The sequence below is a fragment of the Felis catus genome, chromosome B3 (assembly GCF_018350175.1).
Source record: "Felis catus isolate Fca126 chromosome B3, F.catus_Fca126_mat1.0, whole genome shotgun sequence".
Lineage (NCBI taxonomy): Eukaryota > Metazoa > Chordata > Mammalia > Carnivora > Felidae > Felis > Felis catus.
In genome coordinates this window covers 8,918,982-8,940,422 of record NC_058373.1, presented here as the reverse complement: position 1 = coordinate 8,940,422, position 21,441 = coordinate 8,918,982, and the positions used below count along the sequence as shown (strand labels likewise).

The window sequence follows — 21,441 nt, the reverse complement described above, 5'->3', positions numbered from 1 at the left end:
CTGAGCCCTTTAGGAAATCTGCTTTCACACCATCAAGCTGACCACACCCACTGTGGGACCAGAACCACCTGGTCTCAGCCACTGTGAACAGTGTCACCAATAGCCTCCGCTTTCCTGGTCAGCTCAATGTTGGCCTCCACAAACCAGCTATCAAGTTGGTGCCCTTCCTGTGTCTCTACCTCTTCAGGCTTGGCTTTGTTCCTTTGACCAGCCACGGAAGCCAGTGGTGTGGGGCCTTCACTGTGTCCAAACTCACCCAGCAGGTCTTTGATGCCAAGAACATGATGGCTGCCAGCTCATGGCCATGTTTTGGCACAAGACCTTCCTCTATTGGTACTCAGGTGAGGGTGTGGACCAGATGGCGTTCACTGCAGCTGGGACCAGCAGGAATGACTTTGTCTCCTAGTGCCACCAGTACCAGGATGCCATCACAGAAGAAGAGGAGGCCTAAAGCAGAGCACCGTCACCTCAGGCTTCTCAGGTCCCTCAGCCTTCTTCCTCAACTGCCCTTTTCCTGTCCCTCAGAGTTTGCATTTTCTGCCTCTGTCTTATTTTCTTTTCCTTTTTTGGAAGGTGGACGGGAGGTTCCTAGAACAAGGCCTGGCACATAGTAAGCACTCGTTAAGTATTTATTGTTTATTAAATGTCTCCTCTCTTCCACTCTGGGAAGCCTAGATTTCTACCCTTCTGGGTAACCCTGTATTTCTTTTTGGTGCCCATTTCTTCCATCTGTCCAGGTCATATTTCCCTTTGTTTTTAAGATAATTCTCCAAGAAGCTGGGTCTCATCAGATCCCATTTGGAACCATGTACTGAAAACTGGATACATGGGCACCATCCTAATCCATGTGGTCGTCCAGGGGAAAGGAAAGCAAGCTACTTCATAGCAAGTGGAGGTACCTGTAAGAAACGGATATAGGCTTTTCCATTCTAGAGCAGTTTTGGAGAGGGGGATCCAGGCTATTGAAGTCCTAATTTTCAGGTATTTCCCTTTTCCTTTCTCAGCTTCAGGGGAGGTGATAACAGTATAATCTCCATTTTTAGTCTCCTTCCAAGCTCTGTCTCGGGCTGTTTCCTTTTCAGGGGTCTGCCCCACTCTGTCTAGGGGATTCCTCTCTCTCCTACTTCACCTCCTGCACATGCTGGATTCTTCCTTTTCCCCTGGTTGGAAAAGGAGGCCAAGAGAGGGAGGAGAGACTAGCCTTGCCCTAAGGCTCCCAGAAAGGCTCTCCCATGCTCACCTTTTGTTAACAAAAACCCAGCCCTCTTGTGTATTTATGGAAAGGTGTGTATTGTCACCTAAATATTTGAGTCATTCCTCCAGAGAGGGTACACGGAGACCCTTCATGTTTTGGCAACATCTCATATCTTCCTTTTGCTATTTCCTTCTCCCTGCCCACCCTTGGTTTTGTTCTGTCTTACACTTCAAATTTCTACTTTGTGTTGAACTTGCCTTTTTTTTTTTTTTTTTTTTTTTTTGGTATTGAAAGGATGACATTGCCCCAAGAGCCAAAAATAAATGAGAATTGGAAAAAAAAATAAAGTTAATTAAGTTCCATAAATTAGCTAAAGTTATACAATATCTCTATACTTTCCCAAATGAGATGAGGACTTTAACAAACTCAACCAGTCATTAAACACTGTTTCTCACCTTCTTTGATGTTTTTAACTTTAATTTCACTTACTGGAAGCAAAATCAATTATCTTCTATTCTGCAGTTACACAAGTTTACCCAATTGCATCTCACTCTCTGTGTGTTGTTTTTGCTTCTTTCTAAAGTACATCCTTTAGTAGTTTTTTCAGTACTGATTTATAAGAAGTAAACTCTGAACTTTATTTTCTATCTGAAAATATCCTTAGTCCATCTGCACTTGAGTGATATGTCATCCTGACATAAAATTCCCAGTTGACAGTTAAGAATTGTCAAGCTGGACAGTCAGCACTTTGAATTTTTTTCTCTGTTGTTTTCATTTATTTATTACTAATAATGTTAAATTGACACACAGAGTAACTGACATTTATTTGAAAGGAATTTGTCTTTTCTCTCTGATAGTTTTCAAGAACATTTCTTTCTATTTTTGCTGTAGGGTGTCCTCCTGTTTTCAATATGGCGTCTCACCCTTCTCCCATCTGTCCCTGATATCCCTGCATCTGTATGGTTCCATCACTTGAGAATAAATCTTCAGCTCTCAGACATGAAGGGGTAGGAAAGGTTGCTTCGTCTTATAATTTGGAGGATGGGACCTGAGGGTCTGATTGCTTTTCATACAGACTTTCAGTCAATTTCAGTTCAATTTCAATTTCAGTCCAAACTGTGTTTGGAAATTTTCTGTATGTCTCATAGCCAGAGACACCAGTTGCACCCATTTTCTGATCTCTTACTCTTGGAAATTGGCTTGCATCCTTTTGGTGTATAAATTTGAGGGATCTCTGATCTGCTAAATCACATAGCACTAGACCATCTGCTTTCAGTCTCTCAATATTTAGATATTTCTTGTCTGTTGTCATCTCCTCTATTTTCTGTGTGTTTGAAGATTTATGAATATTATTAAAATATTTTACAGTAATTTTGGAGGGGGGTTCCTAGAGATATAATGGTTGAGTGCATGTATTCAATCTTCAGTGTTTAAAATAAAAATCCTTTCCATTAAGATTTTACAGACATTGGAAATTCTATTAACGGAAGATAGAGTCCTTCATTTCATAATTAGAAATATCCCAGGGAGACATAGCACATTAACTTATAATTATAAATGGCTGGTATGCTTCCCTCTTTATAATTGACCCCTGATTCAGAATTAATTGCTTCTCTATCCCTGTTATATCTCCTTCACATATTTACAGTTTGTGGTTGGCAGGTCTCAGTAACCAGACTGTGAACTAGTTGGGATTATGTTCAAGGCACTTTTGCGCTCATGTATCTTTAGTTGCAATCACAGTGCTTGGTGCAAAGGGTGCTCATAAATGCCTCTTCAACAAAACTGAATAATTTAGAGTCATAATTAGCACAGAAACCTTCAGCTATAACCAGAGTGTTTTTCACCCTTTGGCGAGAAATTTCAGCCAGATGTTCACTGGGTTCCCAAATTTTTCTCCCAGATTTGCCACGTGATCTGATTGATCATTGAGTTTGGTAACTGGCATTGTGAAGAGATTAAAACTTCCAGTAATGATAAAATAACAATATTATTTTGTATCATTCTCTTATTGTGTAAGATGTTTGTTTTCTCATATATTTTATTAAATGTTTATTTATTTATTGAGAAAGAGGCAAAGAGAGAGGGAGAAAGAGAATCCTAAGCAGGTTCCACACTGTCAGCGTGGAGCTGATGTGGGGCTCGATCCCATGAACTACAAGATCGTGATCTGAGCCAAAATTGAGAGTTAGACACTCAACTGACTGAGCCACCCATATGATCCCCCAAATATATATATATTTTTTAATCCTCATACATCCCTGCAAAATTAGAGAATTGCAAAGTATATTTTATTTTGTTTTTGTGTATCCTTTCAAAAAATAGAAGATACTGGTAGGGATAATTATCACCAATTTGGGAAAAGAAAAGAATATCCCCTTCTTTAATGTTATTTTCTGTAAAACTAAGAGAAGCAAAGGGTCAAGGAACCTCTGTTTATTCTCTTCATACATACAAAACAAAGTGACCGTTTAGTAAAAATGGCTAGTCACAATTATAAGTATCCTAGATATCTTGCCCACTCAAGAGCTGACAACCAACAAAAGTCAGCAAAAGGATTAATGATCATTTCTGTCTAGAATAGAAAGAGTTGCCATTGTTAATTTTGAATATTATCTATTCTACCTCAGAAGAAAATGGTGGTCTGGGGATTTTGGCTGGGCTGTGTTTCCAGGAGGGAGGAATGGTATAGGTTTGAGAAAGGTTAGCGTCTGTGACTAGGCACTTTGAACAAAGTAAAATGGAAGCAGGGAAGCTCAGATTACACAAGGGAATGTTTTCAAAATTGAAGAAAAGGTCCCAGAGCAAGAGTGACTGTAAGAACATTAAAGAGTGCTGATTCAGAGCGAAAAGAGGGAATGTGCATTGAATACATTTATTCATTGTGAAATAAATATAGACTGCTACCTCCACTAACTGGTACTTACAGTTCTCAACTAGTTTCGTAGAATGAGTTGGTTTTTTTTTTTGTTTGTTTTTGTTTTTGTTTTAAAGTAAACTCTGTCCCTTATGTGGGGCTCAAAGTCATGTCCCCAACCAAGATCAAGAGTTGCATGCTCTACTGAGTCAGCCAAGTGCCCCATAGAATGAGTTTTGAGTTTCTTTTTTTTTTTTTTTTAATTTTTTTTTTTTTAACGTTTATTTATTTTTGGGACAGAGAGAGACAGAGCATGAACAGGGGAGGGGCAGAGAGAGAGGGAGACACAGAATCGGAAACAGGCTCCAGGCTCTGAGCCATCAGCCCAGAGCCCGACGCGGGGCTCGAACTCACGGACCGCGAGATCGTGACCTGGCTGAAGTCGGACGCTCAACCGACTGCGCCACCCAGGCGCCCCGAGTTTTGAGTTTCTATTTAGCTAGCAGGAAGTGTGCATTTTAAAATGCATTAAAGGAAGCTAAAGTGGTAAATAAATCATTCTGCCATCTTAAACTGTCCACAAGGTGTTCAGTAAAAGTAGTGACCTGGTTAGCAGCTGGGAAACCCAAGTTTCAAACGTGCAGCAGCAACATTCCATTGTTATGTAAATGGAGGGGAATAAGGGACTACTCAATTTGAGAAAGCTCAAATTAATTAACATCATATCATACCATCAAGGGTGTCATCTATTAATACGTAGCAGCTTTTCAGGTGCGGCTCCCTTGGTTATCAGTCTCCACTCTGAGCTATTTTTATGTTAGCTGTGAAAAAGCAGAATAATTGTAGGGTCTGTGCCATGCTGACTTGTCAGACAAAATGGACCGTTGGTGCACTATTTTCTTCTTCTAAAGAACAGACAGATAAACATCCATCATATAGGTGGGACTTAAGAGCTTTATGGTGCCAGCTGATGGAAATTCCTTTCATGCTGCAGAGGTTTGTGGAGGGAAGCTTTGTCTTTGTCTCATGGCTTACTGATGATCATTACTTTTCAGAGAACTTACCAGCATCTGGTGACTGACCTCAAAACGAAAGCTGGAGATTCACACATTGGGCAAGAAAGTTGGGGATGAGTCAAACAAGCTGATATAATTTAAACAAGACCCTTAATAAATGAGCGGAATCAAGATATACAGAATGAATATAGTTACTAACATAAGTCTATTCAGTATGTTAGATGTATTTTCATGTATCATTGCTATGATTTCATATATGTGAGAAATTTTGGAAAGCCAGCTGAATCGCTTCAGAATTGCTAACATTATTCCTAAGGCTCTTCTACATTTCATTTCCAAATAGATTATTAATAAATAAGAGTTTGAGCTATAAAAAAAAAAAGAAATTTGAGGACAGGTTATTCCAAGTTTCAGTATGTAAATAGGTGTATATATATTGATCAAACAAATCCTCAGTAATTAGGGGCTAATTGATGGAGTATCTGTAGTATGTAATGTATTTTTTTTTTAATTTTGGTAATTGCCTTCAAAGAATTTGGCTATAATTCACATACTATGCAATTCAGTCATTTCAAGTATGTAATTAAGTGGGTTGTTTTTTTTTAAGTTTATTTATTTATTTTGAGAGAGACAGAGAGAGTGAGAGTGGGAGAGGGGCAAAGAGGGAGAATCCCAAACAGGCTCTGTGATGTGCAGAACCTGACAAGGGCCTCGAACTCACAAACTGTGAGATTGTGACCTGAGCCAAAATCAAGAGCTGGACACTGAAACGACTGAACCACCCAGGTGCCCCAAAGTGGGCTTTTGGGTTTTTAATATATTCACTAAGAAGCAAAACCATTACCACTATCTTATTCCAGTACATTTTCATCACCCCAGTAGAAACACTGTACCTATTAGTAGTCACTCCCATTCTCTTCTCCCCACAGTCCCTGAAAATCACTAATGTATTTTGTCTCTATGAATTTGCCTCTTCTGGACATTTTATAAAAATAGTATCATAATAATATGTGGTTCTTTATATCTGGCTTCTTTCACTTAGCATAGTGTTTTCAAAGTTCATCCATGTTGTGTGTTTTAGAACTTTACTTCTTTATGGCTTAATATTCCCTTGAATGGATATACCACATTGTTTATCCATTCGTCAGTTGATAGACATTTGGCTTATTTCCACTTTTTTGGTTGCTCTGAATAATGCTGCTAGGAACATCCACGCATGAGATTTTATGTGGACACACTTTTTCAGTTCCCTTGGATATATACCTAGGAGTGGAACTACTGGGTCACATGGGTACTCTGTCTTTGTTATTTTAAGACATTGCAAAAGTACTCCAAAATAGCTGCACCATTTTGTATTCCACTAGAATGTATAAGAGTTTCAATGTATCCACATTCTGTAACATTTTCTGTTTTATTTTTAGCCATTCTAGTTGGTGTGAAATGATATGGTGGTTTTGTTGTGTATTTACATAATGACTAATGATTTTGACTATTTGTCCCTGTGCTTATTGGTCATTTATATGTCTTTTTGGAGAAACACCTATTCAAATAATTTGTCCAGATTTTAATTGGGTTATTTGTCTTATGATATATGTGATTTATAATTGTTTTCTCCCATTCTGTGGGTTGTCTTTCACTTCCTTGATGGTGTCCTTTGATGCCCAAGAGTTTTTAACTTTGATGCAATCTAATTATCTACTATTTTCTTTTGTCACTTTTGCTTTTGGTGCCATATCTATGAAACCATTGCTTAGTCTAAGGTCACAAAGATGTAATCCTGTGTTTCTTTCTAGGGATTTTATAATTTCAGTCCTAATATTTACGGCTATGATTTATTCAGTTAATTTTTGTGTATGATTTGAGGTAAAGGTCCAAATTTATTCTTTTACATGTGGGTGTTCAGTTTTCCTTGCACTATTCTTTCCTCATTCAACTGTCTTGACACCCTTGTTATAAATCAGCTGACCAAAAATGCAGGTTTATCTCTGGACCCTCAGTTCTGTTTCCATTCTGCTATATGCCTGTCTTTATGCCAGTTCCATACTATGTCAATAACTGCATCTTTGTAGAAGATTTTAAAATTGGGAAATATGAGTTCTTCAACTTTGGTCTTCTTTTTCAAGATTGTTTGTTCTATTCTTTGTCCCATGTATTGTCATATAAATATTAAGATCAGGTTGTCAAATTTTGAAAAAAAAACCACTGAAATTTTGATAGAGATGGTGTTGAATTTTTGGATCAATCTGGGAAGTACCACCATTTTAACAAATTAAGTCTTCAAATTTATGAACAGGGATATCTTTCCATTTATTTAGTGTCCTTTAATTTCAATACTTTTTTTGTAGTTTTAAGTGTACAAGTCTTGCATTTCCTAGGTTACACTGATTCCTAAGTATTTCTGCTTTTTGATGCTATTATAAATGGAATTATTTTTTAATTTTATTTCCAGGCTGTTCATTGCTAATATACAGAAACATAGTTGATGTTTTGCATTTTTATTTTGCATTCTGCATTCTTGCTAAATATATTTATTAGCTCTAATTTTTTTTGTAGATTCTTGAGAATTTTCTATATACGACATTATGACACCTGCCAATCAGGATAGTTTTAATTCTTGCTTTCCACTATGATGCTTTTTATTTCATTTTCTTGCTTAATTCTTTCTGACTAGAATTGCCAGTATGATGTTGAGGGCATGTGGTGAGAGCAAACATTCTTGATTTATTCCATTTCTTAGGGAAAAGCTTTCAACCTTTCCCCATGAAGTATAATGACAGCTGTGGGTTTGTCACAGATAACCCTTGTTAGGTTGAAGAATTTCCTTTCTATTCTTAGTTTATTTCTTAGTCTTTTCTATCATGAAAAGGTATTGGATTTTGTAAAATGGCTTCGTGCATGTGCTGAGATGATAATGTGTGTTTTTGTCCTTTATTCTATTAATATGATGTATTACATTGATTGATTTTCAACATGCATTGATTTTCATGTTGAACAAACTTTCCAAATCTAGAATAAATCCCACTTGCTTGTGAACAACATGTGTAATCATTTTTATATATTGTTGAATTTGGTTTGACAGTTATCTTGTGGAGGATATTTCGATCTACATTTATAGAGGATATTGATCTTCAGTTCTCTTTTCTGTGATATCTTTGGTTTTGGTATCAGGGTAATACCAGATTTCTAGAAGGAGTTGGGAAGTGTTTTTTCTTCTCTTATGTTTTGAAAGAGTTTGTGAAAAATTGATTTTAATCTTTAAAAAGTTGAGTAGCATTTAGCAGTGAAGCCATATGATCCTGGGCTTTATTTTCCGGAAACATTTTTTTACTATTAATTAAATTTCTTCATTTATTACTGTTATGTTCAGATTCTCTATTTCCCTTTGAATCTGATTAGGTAGGTTGTGTCTTTCTCATATATGCATTTCCTTTAGATTTTCTAAGTTGTTGGTGTAGAGTTGTTAATGGTATTTTCTTTTAAGCCTTTTAACATCTATAAGGTTAATAATAATGTTCTCTCATTCCTTATTTTAATAATCTACATCTTTTCTCTTTTTGGTCAGTTTAGCTTAAAGTTTATACATTTTCCAAGAACCAATTTTTACTTCATTGAGTTCTCTATTGTTTCCTAGTCTTTGTCTCATTGACTGCTGTTTTAATTTTTATTTTTTCCTTCCTTTGCTTGGTTTGGGTTTAATTCCGCTTTTTTTCTAGTTTCTTCAAATGGAAGTTAGATAATTGATTTGAGGTCTTTCTCCTTTTTTAATATAGGCACTTGTAACTATATATTTACCTCTAAGCACGCTTTTGCTTTGTCTCATGTTTTTGATACATTGTGCTTTCTATGCATTGTTCTCAGATTTTTTCTAATTTCCCTTGTGATTTCTGCTTTGACCCATTGATTATTTAGTAGTGCGTTGTTTAATTTCCACACATTTGTGAATTTCTCAAGTTTCTCTTCATTATTGATTTCTGATTTCATTTGCTTTGGGTCACAGAACATACCTTGTGTTATTTAAATCTTTTACATTTATAATACTTTTAGTTAGTGGGAGTTAGGGGTAACATAAGTCTCTAAGGAATTTGAAAGCAAAGTTTCCAGGATCTTGAGGGGCTAGCTGCTGTTGTTAAGATAAGGTTGCTTTATGGCCTATCATGTGACCCATCTTGAAGTGCACTCCATGTGCACTGGGGAAGAATGTACATTTTGCTGTTGTGGGACCAAGTGTTCAATAGTTGTGTTAGTCTAATTGGTTTATAGTGTTAGGCAAGTCTTATCTTTTCTTGTTTACCTTCTGTAGAGTTGTGCTATTAATTACTGAAAGGGAGGAATTGATATCTCCAACTGTTATGGCTGAGTTGTCCTATTTCTCACATTGTTTCTGGCAGTTTCTACTTCATATATTGTGATACTCTGCTAGTGGTACATATATGTTAGCAGTTGTTATATCTTCTTGATGAATCGAGTCTTTACAATTTCAATTTTTTTTTTAACGTTTATTTATTTTTGAGACAGAGAGAGACAGAGCATGAATGGGGGAGGGGCAGAGAGAGAGGGAGACACAGAATCTGAAACAGGCTCCAGGCTCTGAGCGGTCAGCCCAGAGCCCGACGCGGGGCTCGAACTCACGGACTGTGAGATCGTGACCTGAGCTGAAGTTGGACGCTTAACTGACTGAGTCACCCAGGCGCCCCAGAGTCTTTACAATTTCATAATAACCTTTTTTTTTCCCCTCTTTGAGCTGGTTTTGACTTAAAATCTATTTTGTCTGACAGTAGTATAACCACTCAGGATCTCTTATAATTGCTGTTTGTATGGTATATTTTTTAACATCCTTTTACTTTTAATCCATTGTGCCTTTGAATATAAAGTATATATCTTACTGACAGCTTATATAGCTCTAACACTTATTTTTTAAAACATCCATTCTGTTCATCTCTATCTTTAGACTGAATGATTTAATCAATCCATGTTTAATGTAATTAATGATCAGGGAGGATATATTTCTGCCATTTTGATATTTGTTTCCTATATTTCTGTGTCTTTTTTGTTGTCCTCTCATTCCTGCCACATTTTGTGTTCCACAAATATTATCTAGTATGATACTTAAACTAATCTGTCATTATTTTTATAATTTTTAAAAATTCTTTTCTAAGAATTTTCCCTGGATATTACAATTAATATGCTCATTTATAACAATTTAGTTCAGATTAATACAAACTTAATTACAATAGCATACAAAAATGTGTTCTTACATAGCTTCATTTCCTCTTCCTTTGTGCTATCATACAGATCACATCTTTATACATTGTATGCTCATCAACACAGTTCACAACTATTACTTATGCAGTTGATTTTTAAATAAGATAGGAGAAAATGTTACAATAAAAATACATTCATACTGTCTTTTATATTTACCTTCATCGTTACCTTTATCAGTGCTTTTATTTTTTTCACATATTCTCATTACTATCTAATCTGCTTTCATTTTAGCCTGAAAGTCTTCCTTTAGAAGTTTTTGTAGGACAGATCAGTTAGCAATGAATTCTCTGTTTTTGTTTATCTGGAATTTTCTTAATTTCTCCTTCAGTTTTTCAGTTTATTTATTTATTTTGACAAAGAGGGGCAGAGAGCAAGCAGGGGAAGGGCAGAGAAAGAGGGAGAGAGAGAGAATTCCAAGCAGGCTCAGCACTTGTCAGCACGACACAGGCCCAGACTCAGGAACCTTGAGATCATGACCTGAGCCCATATCAAGAGTCTGCACACTTAACTGACTGAGCCACCTGTCACCCCCTCTCCTTCATTTTCTAAAGGATTGTTTTGCTAGACATGATTCTTGGGTGGCAGTCTTATTCTTTCAGTACTTTGAGTGTGTTATCTTATGGCCTTCTTGTCTCCAGTGTTTCTGATGAGAAATCAGTTTTTAATCTCATTGTGGATCTCTCATATAGGATTGGTTACTTCTCTATTGTTTCTTTCTTTCTTTCTTTCTTTCTTTCTTTCTTTCTTTCTTTCTTTCTTTCTTTCTTTCTTTCTTTCTTTCGTCTTGTAACGTTTTGGTTATGAGGTATCTAGTTGCACACTTTGAGTTATCTATCCTGGGGTTTGATGACTTTCTTGGATGTGTAGACTAATGCTTTCCATTAAATTTAGGAAGTTTTGGGTCATTATTTATTCAACTATCTTTGTCTTTCTCTTTCGTCTCTTTTGGGGACTCCCATTAAGTGCATGTTGGTGTACTCGGGAGTGCCCTAATGGTGTCTGAGACTGTTCATTAATTTTTTTTTTCCTTTCTGTTCCTGAGACTGAATAATCTCAATTGCATGAATTTTCAAGTTCATTGGATATTTCTTTTGTCTGCTCAGATCTTCTGTTGAGCACCTTTAGTGAATTTGTCATTTATAATGCTTTTTGAGTCTAAAATTTCTACTTGGTTCTTTTGTATAATTTCTATCTCTTTATTGATAATATCTTTATGGAGGCGTGATTTTCATAATTTTTATTTAGTTTTTCAGACCTGGTCTTCTTTAGTTCTTCGAATATATTTACAATCCTGATTTAAATCTTTGTCAGTAAGTCCAATATCTGGGCTTTTACATGGATAGTTTCTATTTACTGCGTGTATATATATATATATATATATATATATATATATACACACACACATATATGTGTGTGTATGTATATATGTGTGTATATAAATGGCATGTCTCATAATTTTTTGGCTGAAAGCTAGAAGTTTTCAATAGCATAATGTTGCAATTCTGTAAACTAGGTCCTTCCTCTCTACTGGGGTTTGTTGTTTGTTTAGTAACTTTGTTAAACTAATTCTATAAAGTCTATAATGTTTGTCATGTGTGACCACTGAAGCTTCTACTTGGCTAGCTTCATGATAAATTTACTTATTAGGTAGTGATTTTGTTAGGTGCCTTGAACTAATAAGTCCCATAGCCTCTCCTCAGAGCATGTAGTCCTGAGGGGGCATGCCTTCAACACCACTCGGTCTGGGCATTTGCAGCTCTGCCTTAGTCTTCACTTCCTGCTTGTGCAGAGCTTCATACTTGGTGATAGGTGAGACCCAGGGCCTTCTCAGGTCTTTTCTGGAGCATGCACATAAGCATGCACAAAGATCTAGGCATGCATACAATCCTAACCATTTACATTCCAAGCAAAGGGTGAGAGCTTTTAAAATCCCCCTATAAACATTTCTTTCCCCAGCTTTTAGTTTTAAATTTTGTGGTTAGTCCATCATTTGCCTAACTGCTCTCCACTACCTCAGATAGCTATGACCTTCAACAATTGCCTCTGCTCGTTTTTTGTTTTTTTGTTTTTTTGTTTTTTTGTTTTTTTGACAAATGCCCTTGGGGAAAAAGGTTGTTTCCCCTTGGCAAGCTCTGAACTAGGTAAAATAAAGACTGGTACTTCTGATTCCTTTTGCCAATAATCAGGGAACAGAGCTAACACGCAGGCAGTGGCTTTTCAACAAAACAACCTTATTGAAGAGTCTTGACACAACTTGTAAGACATCACTAATTAGATTTCACTAGCCATCTGCTGCACTATCCTTGTCAGAGACCAGTGAAATGTAAATTTAGAGCAGATGACAAAGTGAAAGGAGAAAACAACACCTTCCTGATAATTGTGGTTACCCAATCTGTATCCCGGGAGAGGGAGGTGAGACAATAGTATCAAAGGATATCTTCTTGTCTTAGGCTAAAAGGACTGGCATTGAATGAATAAATGTGTACATTTTATTCCCCCCCCTTTTTTTGAGGTTTTTTCTCACTTTGGAGGAGAAGTGAGGGAGGAGAAGAGCAGGTATTTTCTTATAGAAAATTTTCCTGTGAAATATAACGTTGACAATTATTCTCTCTGATAAAGAGATGTGAAAGTTATATTAAATATGTTTAGATTGAAGTGTATATTTTAGTTTAAAATACACAATAGAGGGGCGCCTGGGTGGCGCAGTCGGTTAAGCGTCCGACTTCAGCCAGGTCACGATCTCGCGGTCCGTGAGTTCGAGCCCCGCGTCAGGCTCTGGGCTGATGGCTCAGAGCCTGGAGCCTGTTTCCGATTCTGTGTCTCCCTCTCTCTCTGCCCCTCCCCCATTCATGCTCTGTCTCTCTCTGTCCCAAAAAAAATAAATAAATGTTGAAAAAAAAATTTTTTTTAAATACACAATAGATCAAAGATCACTTTTTTTTCCCCAGTCCATAAGAGCTAGCTAGAAGGATGGTTTGATTTTATATATTGCTGAGATGACTTTCTGAATAAAATAATGGAACCAGGTGACTAATGGTAAACATGTTTGATTTTATTAGGGTCTTAGTGGAAATAAGCTAAAGTATCCAGTAGTGTTGAGGGAACTAAGCCATTGAAAAGGATTGAACTTACTTCTTCATCAGTAAAAAGATAGGGATCTGAGCATTTCAGAGAGGAAATATTAATATGACATCCATACTCAGTCATACCCATTCTGAAAGTTAAATATACTCAGACCAAACAAATATGTTTCTCAAGAACTAGATAAAGGAGAATTCATTCATTTGGCCATTCATTCATTCATTTATTCATTCTTTTGTTCATTCATTATCTATTGATAAAGTGCCTACCACGTAGCAGCAATTGTTCTTGGTGCTGAGGATACAGTGGTTGAGCAAGAACAGGGAGGGTCCGTGTCGTCACTGAACCTGTACTCTAGTGGAAAGATAGAACACAAACTAAACTACAGGTGGCTACATACTAGAATGGCAGATAATGTTAAGTGCAATGAAGAAAAATAACATAAATAAGAGAATAGAGAGTAACAGGGTTGGGTGGGGTAAGGGGAAGATTATCTCTAATAAGATGACATTTATGCACAAATCTGAGAGAAAAAGCCGTGGATATCTGGGAAAAGAGACTGTCAGATCGATGGAACAGTAAACACATATGCCCTGAGGGTGAAGTGTGCCTGGAGCACAAAGAAATTAGTGTGGATTGAGTGAAGTGAGCCCTGGGAAGGGAGAACACAGTGAAAGGTAAGAGTAGGCCTTCTAGGGTGGATATCATTCAGAATGAGATTGGAAGTCACTGGAGGGTGTTGTATGGAGTAGGCCTTCTAGGAAGTCACTGGAAGGTTTCAAGCAGAGAAATCACAAGGGTCTCAGGCTGTTTTATGCAGAATAAATGATGAGGAAAGGGGTTGGTGTGGTAAAAAATCAGAAGGTTTTGCAGCGGTGTAGGCAAGAGATGATTGTGGTTTGGGCAGGATGGTAGTAGTGACAGTGATGAGTTGTAGTTGGTTTCTGTATATATTTTGAAGGCACAGCATGGGATAGTGAATGGGGTTAGGGATGTGAAATAAGGAGGCACTGAAGATTGAAGGTGACTACAAGGTATTTGGTTTTGGTTAGAACAACCAAAGAAATCGGGGAGCCAGTTACTAGAATAGAGAGACAGTTGTCCGTACTCCTTCTTGGTCTATGAAGACCAATAAATAGTTCCTTTGCCTTTTTTTTTTTTTTTTAACATCCTGGAACTGAGAGAGAGAGAGAGAGAGAGAGAGAGAGAGAGGGAGAGAGAGATTCAGATGAAGAATGTAAATGGGCTGCAGAGGAAGTGGATAAGATTTAAGCCAAAACAAAACCTTTTCCGCAAGAAAACGGTATGGAGTATGTCAAGGGAGAATGAGGGTAACCAAGGAGGAAAAAGAAGATACTAGAAGATTGTGTTTTGGGTAACGAAATTTCTATACTTCCTCCAGGCCACCTATTTTCAATTTGATGAAAGACCTGGGTTCAAATTCTTGCTGGAAATATGTGAGTAAGGATAGTTACAGACACCTGCTGTGCTACAGTCTCTTTGGGGAAGGAAATGGATGCTGTTTTGAGGATGAAGTGAGAAATGCAGTTTTGTTTTTCCTTTCTTATTTTAATTTTTCTCTTATGCTTTGCTTTAAGTATCAAAAAAGGAAAATTATCCTATATTGATGGTCTAATTTATCTCTAAACTTTTATATAACAAGTGGTTATTGAGAGTCATTAAATGTAGGGCATAATGGCAAGAATTGCAGCGGATTCAATAAACATACAAAATTCATTTTTCCTCCAATGATTTATAATCTAAATGTGTAGTTTACATAACTGAGAGCTCAGGACAGTATTTGATGATGACGCAAACATGATTTCTGTGAAGAATTGCTTTAAAAAAACCCAAACATTTATTGATCACGAATTATGTACTAACCGTTTTGCTAAGTGCCTTCCATGTGTTATGTTACTTAATTCTAAGAAGCAAAAGGAACACAATCCTGTAAATTAGATACTGATATTACCCTTACGTAGACACTGAGAGGCAGGATTATTTCTCATCTGATATTGAGGAGTCTTACATTTAGTGGAGTTAGTGGTAGAACTGGATTTGAATGCACAGTCTGACTTTGGTGACTAGATGCACACATTTTCACCATTTTGTTTTCCTAAGAGATTTCAGAGGCTGGAGAAATTGCTATGGATTGAAGTAGTCAAAGAAAGTCTCCTAGAAGGGGCAGGCTTGGGAACTTCTCTGAAAGATGGTCGATTAAGAAAAAGAAAGAGAAGAAAATAATCAGATTTCAGACATGGTTCCATGAGCAGTTGAGAGGATTTAATGGGTTGGCGAGCCCAAACTGTTCTGGGAACAAGGAGGAAATCTGGCTTGCCTGTTGCACTGGGGTTTTTGTTGGGTGGTGAAAGGAGGTTAAGTTGGATTAGTGAGCTGAGTGCTAGCCAAAGTGGTTCACACATCCTCTTTTTACGTAATGGAAGACCATTGAAAGAATTTGGATATCATTTTGGAATTATATCAAATTGGGAGAGAAACGTCATGAGAGGTAGGAGATGAGAAAAACAGTGGGGAGGCCATGGCTGCAATTCAGGTAGGAGGTGATAAATCATGGACAATTTTTCTTCCTATGAATCTGTGTTTTGAAAAATAAAGCTGTTTAGCCCACCTCCTGGTCCTCCTCTCCCCTGTGTATCTCTGCATTTCTTTCTCTTTTCTTTTGAAATTCTTTTCTAGAATTATGCATTTTTAAAGAAGAAAATCACCTTGGATAGAGATCATGTGTCCTAATCTTTTTTTCTTTCCCTTTAACATGACTCTGAGCCAAGCAAAATTAAGAAACTTGCCTGAGATCGCATGGTAACAAGTGTCAAAGCCAAGACTAAAATTAAATTTGTTTTCTGACTTTCTCTTCAGCACTGTAAGTGTTATCATTCCTGTCTCCACTTTCTCCTGCCAGGACTTCAAGGAAAAGGAACTCCAGAGCTCCCAGATAATTTTCTCTAGTTCTTTTACCCAGGATGGTATTGGTGACCCTATTGCTTTTAGGGGATAAGGTTAATGTTCCTAGCTACTGAAACACCCTGCAGTATCTTGATTTAGAAGAGATATATATATATGGTCATTCATTTGACCAAAATGTGTCTGTCAGATGTGCTTGGTTTTTGCCCAGGGTTCCTGGCTCCTACAACTGTGAGAATTTCTTGTGATAAGGGCTATACGAGTATATTTCGTTTTGCACCCCACTCAGGGGCTGGGGCTGGGGCTGGGGCTGCTTGCCAGCAGAATACACCATGAGGGCTGAAACTTTCAGTCTTCTCTCCAGACCTCAGCAGAGGGGAGAGGGGCTGGAAGTTGAATTAGCCAACAGCCAGTGACTTAGTCAATCATGACTGCATGGTGAAGCCTCCATAGAGACCCAGAAGTGTTAGCAGAGCCTCTAGGTTGGTGAACAGGTGGAGACTGGTTAGGACATGAAGCTCTACACTCTTTCTCCATACCTCACCCTGTGCATCTCTTCATCTGGGTAATGCACATCCCTTATCATATCCTTTAATAAACTGGTAAACACAAGTGCTTCCTGAATTCTGTGAGCACCACTAGCAAATTAATGAACCCTGAGGAGGAGATCATTAGAATCTCCAGGCTGGAGCCAGTGGGTCGGTAGCACAGATTAGCCCAGGGCTTGTGGCTGGCATCTGAAGTGGGGTGGGGGCAGTCTTGTAGGACTCAACCCTCACCTTGTGGATGTGAGGCTATGTCTGGGTAGTGTCAGAATTGAGGTGAATTCTCAGATACCTTGCTGGTTTTGTGTTTTGTCTGGGAGAACTCACCCGTGTTAGAATTGGGTCCAGGAACCTATAAAGACCAATGAGCAGAAATTATTTTTTTACATCTGTGTTCTTTGCCCCAAGAGACTCATCTAGATTTTATTATGTACCAGAGTTAAACACACTGACATTCTCTAGAGAAAGCAGAGAATCACCTTTCTTGTTACCTTTCCTACTTAGCAGGGAAGGGAGGAGTTGTTACTCGCTAGAGATACCTTTTGGCTCGATGAACTCACTGGGGAGATGTAAATGCATGGTCTGCTTTCTGGTCCATAAGGATAAATGACCTTAATATAAAATAAATGTCTGAGGGACAGAAAAAGAGAACAAGGAAAGAGCTATGAATTCTTTCCATTCAGGAAGAGAAGCTTGGGGTGTTATTTAATCCTATGGTCCACTAAAGAACCTAATTTTTGAGTTTCTTTGGGAGGCCTCAGCTATAAATTTCTTCATCGGCTCCTACATTTGAGATAAGAATGCAACTCCCACTGCAGTTTTATTTTAAAAATTTTTGGGGGGTGCCTGGGTGGCTCAGTCAGTGAAGTGGCTGACTTTGGCTCAGGTCATGATCTCATGGCTAGTGCGTTTGAGCCCTGGGTCGGGCTCTGTGCTGACCAGTGGGTGCCTGAAGCCTGCTTTGGATTCTGTGTCTTCCTCTCTCTCTGCTCCCCCCGCCTCCTGTTCACACTCTATCACTCTCCCTCTCTCTAAAAAACAAATAAACATTAAAATTTTTAAAAAACACAATATTTTATTTTTCTCAGTGTTAATGGCTTTGAGATTTACATGGAATTTTTTCATTAAAGGTTTCTCCCTAACAAGGAAAGTACAGTGACTTTTAATCCAAAGCAGACAGCAGCAGTACAGAAGCCCTTGCCAAGACAGAGATGATAGGAAAAATCAATATCCCATAATTAAATCTGTTGAATTGACAGTAAAAAAAAAAAAAAAAAAAAAAAAAAGACACAGTTTTAATTTAGGTATTGGCTGCCCAGAGAAGAAATATTCTGACAGCAGTAAAATAGGGGTTGGGTTTCGTTTATTTCTTAGCTAATGATGGATAGCTGCCTACCACATGCTGGTCACTGTGCTGGGTTGGCGCTCACAAATGAACAGAACAAGGTGTACATAGCATCTGCCTTCTGCTGCCACTTGATGATGATCCCTGGACTGTGTGGTCCTCGTAGGACCTGTTAACTGCTGAGTTCCTCAGGAGAAGAGTAATGTTGTGACCATAAATATTTTATGAATTAATGAACATGTTTTTCTGCAATACTTTTGTCTTTGGAATATACCTTTACACCTTACAGTGACTTGTAAAGTAGGCAGCATCCATCAATCCTTATTTTCTTGATTGTCTTTGTCAGGAATGAGTGTTGAAGTGTCTTTCAAAGGATTTCTTTGTTCTTTTTTTAACGTTAAAGGAGATAATCATTAGTTCTTGGCTTTAAAATTTTTTCTTTTACAATTTCCCATTCTGACAACTTTTTGCCAAGATTATTAATGGATTTATAATCTCAGAAATTAAATTATTCTTACTCGTATCTGTTAAGTAATGTGGTCCAAAAGGTGATGGGGTCCAAAATGGTAGCCAGTCTGAATGGGTGACTTCAAGTGATTGTCAGCTGGGTGGTCTGAGAGCTGCTGGCAGAGCCCAAGGTTTTACTGTTGACTTTTCTGTGTTTGGCTAGTTCGTCACAGAGAGTTGTTGGTCTCAAGACATAGCTTTAAAACCTCAACCTTAGTATTAACCTAGTATTAACTTAGTATTAACAGTGGGAGTGATACCTATTTTTATTGAATCAGTTGTATATGGGATTGAATGCTGTGTAGAAATGTGAATTAACTGGTTATATGTTCCTGATTTTGACAAGTGATATTGTGGGGCTCATTCTATTTGCCAAGCTGGCCCACCCCTTAATCTGGTCTGATTTCAGCTGAACATGTCCTTACCTTGTTGTCTTTTGAATTGTTTCATTGGATGTTTGAATCAGGTACTATGAAATCAGACTTGGCAAAAAAAAAAAAAAAAAAACCTAGAGAAAATGCATTTTAATCTTAACTCTATATTGGTTTTCAAATGAAAACATGTAAGAGACTAATACATCAATTGGGCAAATGGGATGGGCAGCACTGGGAGCCAATGCTGCTCCAGGTGAGATGCTAGAGGTTCTAAAGATCCATCCTTCCTTCCTTCCTTCCTTCCTTCCTTCCTTCCTTCCTTCCTTCCTTCCGTTCATTCGTTCTTTGAAAATTTTTTTAAAATGTTTATTTACTTTTTAGAGTGGGGGAGAGAGAGAGACAGAGCGAGAGCAGGGGAGGGGCAGAGAGAGAGGGAGACACAGAATCTGAAACAGACTCCAGGCTCTGAGCTGTCAGCACAGAGCTCGACGCAGGGCTTGAACCCACGAATCATGAGATCATGACCTGAGCTGAAGTCAGACGCTCAACTGAGCCACCCAGGTGCCCCTATATATATATATATATATATATATATATATATATATATATATATATATATATATATATATATATATATATATATATATATATTTAATGTTTATTTATTTTTGAGCGAGTGTGAGCAGGAGAGGGACAGAGAGACTGGGGCAGAGGAGGATCTGAAGCAAGCTCTGTGCTGACGGCAGTGAGCCTGGTGCGGGGCTTGAACTCGTGAACCATGAGATCATGACCTGAGCTGAAGTTGGACCCTCCACCGACTGAACCACCCAGGCATCCCAAGATGCTAGAGGTTCTAAATAGCATGTGTTCTAGGCTTCTGAAAGTGTGGTGGCAACACAGTCCTTTGTAAAGTACATAGTTTCTTTGTAAGTGTTAATTTTCTTTCTTTCCTCAAGGTGTAGTAGAAAACACTGTTTCTCACCCTAAATGTGCATACAGATTCCCTGGGGATCTTGTTAAGATGCAGATCCTGGGTGGGACCCAAGGTTCTGCAAATCTAACAAACTCCCAGGTTGGTGGCCATACTTTGAGGAACAAGAGTATAAAGACAAGTTGGTTTAGGTTTGGACTGACCTAGGTCCAAGCGTCAATTCTGGGTAACTTACTGGATGACCAGTTTTCAAGTGCTCCTATACCTGGGCTCTGGGATGGTCAGTCCTTTAGTGACATAACATTGGATGTTGGAGGTGTTGAGGCACACCTGGTTTGGTCTCTTCTGTTCCCCTGCTCTCTAGATCATTGACTCTCTGAGCATTTTGTGTGACCAAAAAACTGTGTTGACCATGTTAGCATGGCCTTGGCCACCCTGATTGTCTGTAGCTGTACAGCAACTGTGGTCTTCATACAAAGCTGCCATCTGTTTACCCTTCTTCCCTCCTTTTCTCTATCCAAGCGGTGTTTATTTAGAAAGCTCTGGGTGCAGTGTCCAGCTGATAGTACCCCATGCTGTTCTGTCTTATTCCTGAAGCTTCCATGTATCTCTTTACCTTTATAAATATTCTCCTCCTGCACCCATGCTGCCTCCTGTTCCTAGGATGTGCACTGAATAGTGAAGTTGCTTGCTACATTTCAAATACACTGCTTCTCTTTAGATTTCAAAGCTTGCTGTGCCAGGGGGGACGAATATTATCAAGCCCGGCATCATTCATTCAGTCTGATGGGCCCCATCTCTCCATTTATCAGCCATGGATGGATGGGGGAATTTTTGTATCATTTTATTGTCTGACTGAAGCTTGATAGATCCTCTTTAAGGAAGTGACTCACTTCTTTCTTTCTCTGACTTGTGATGGTTTCTTTGTTCTAGGGGTCCTGGTAGTTCAGAGTCTGCTTGTCAAGGCTTCAGTTATGTCACTCGTGTCCCAGTCTCTGGCCAGGGTCATAATCCCTGTTATTAGCAAATACATAAATACACAATTAATGTTAAAAGAATGCAATCTGGTGACATCATTTCCCTTTAGGTTGTCTAGATTTTGAGGCTACACTTCACTTAGGGTTCTGTGCCATTGCTCTTGTTCAGTGGCCTCTCAGGACTGGCGCTACTGATTCACTGTTTAATAATTTCAGCCAAGATGCTTTTGCTTGGCCATATTTTCAGGAGATTAGAGGCCTTTTTTGTATTTTATTTTTTCCAAGGGAAGAAATATGTCTTACCAAAACCCACAGGTTTAAGACTTCCTGGACACAGACTGCTAATGCCTAGAAAGAGCAGGCACATAATGTGTATATGTAAAGCAGTCAGAGGTAAAAACAGGCAGGCTGGCGGGAGGGTACTGGCCT

General features: G+C 38.2%; 1 protein-coding gene across 3 annotated transcripts in view; it reads left to right on the top strand.

Annotated features, from left to right (window-relative positions):
• The window catches only part of AGBL1 (AGBL carboxypeptidase 1), an 843,888-nt gene that overhangs the window by 377,227 nt on the left and 445,220 nt on the right, over nt 1-21,441 (top strand). The gene's annotated exons all lie outside the window — the stretch shown is intronic.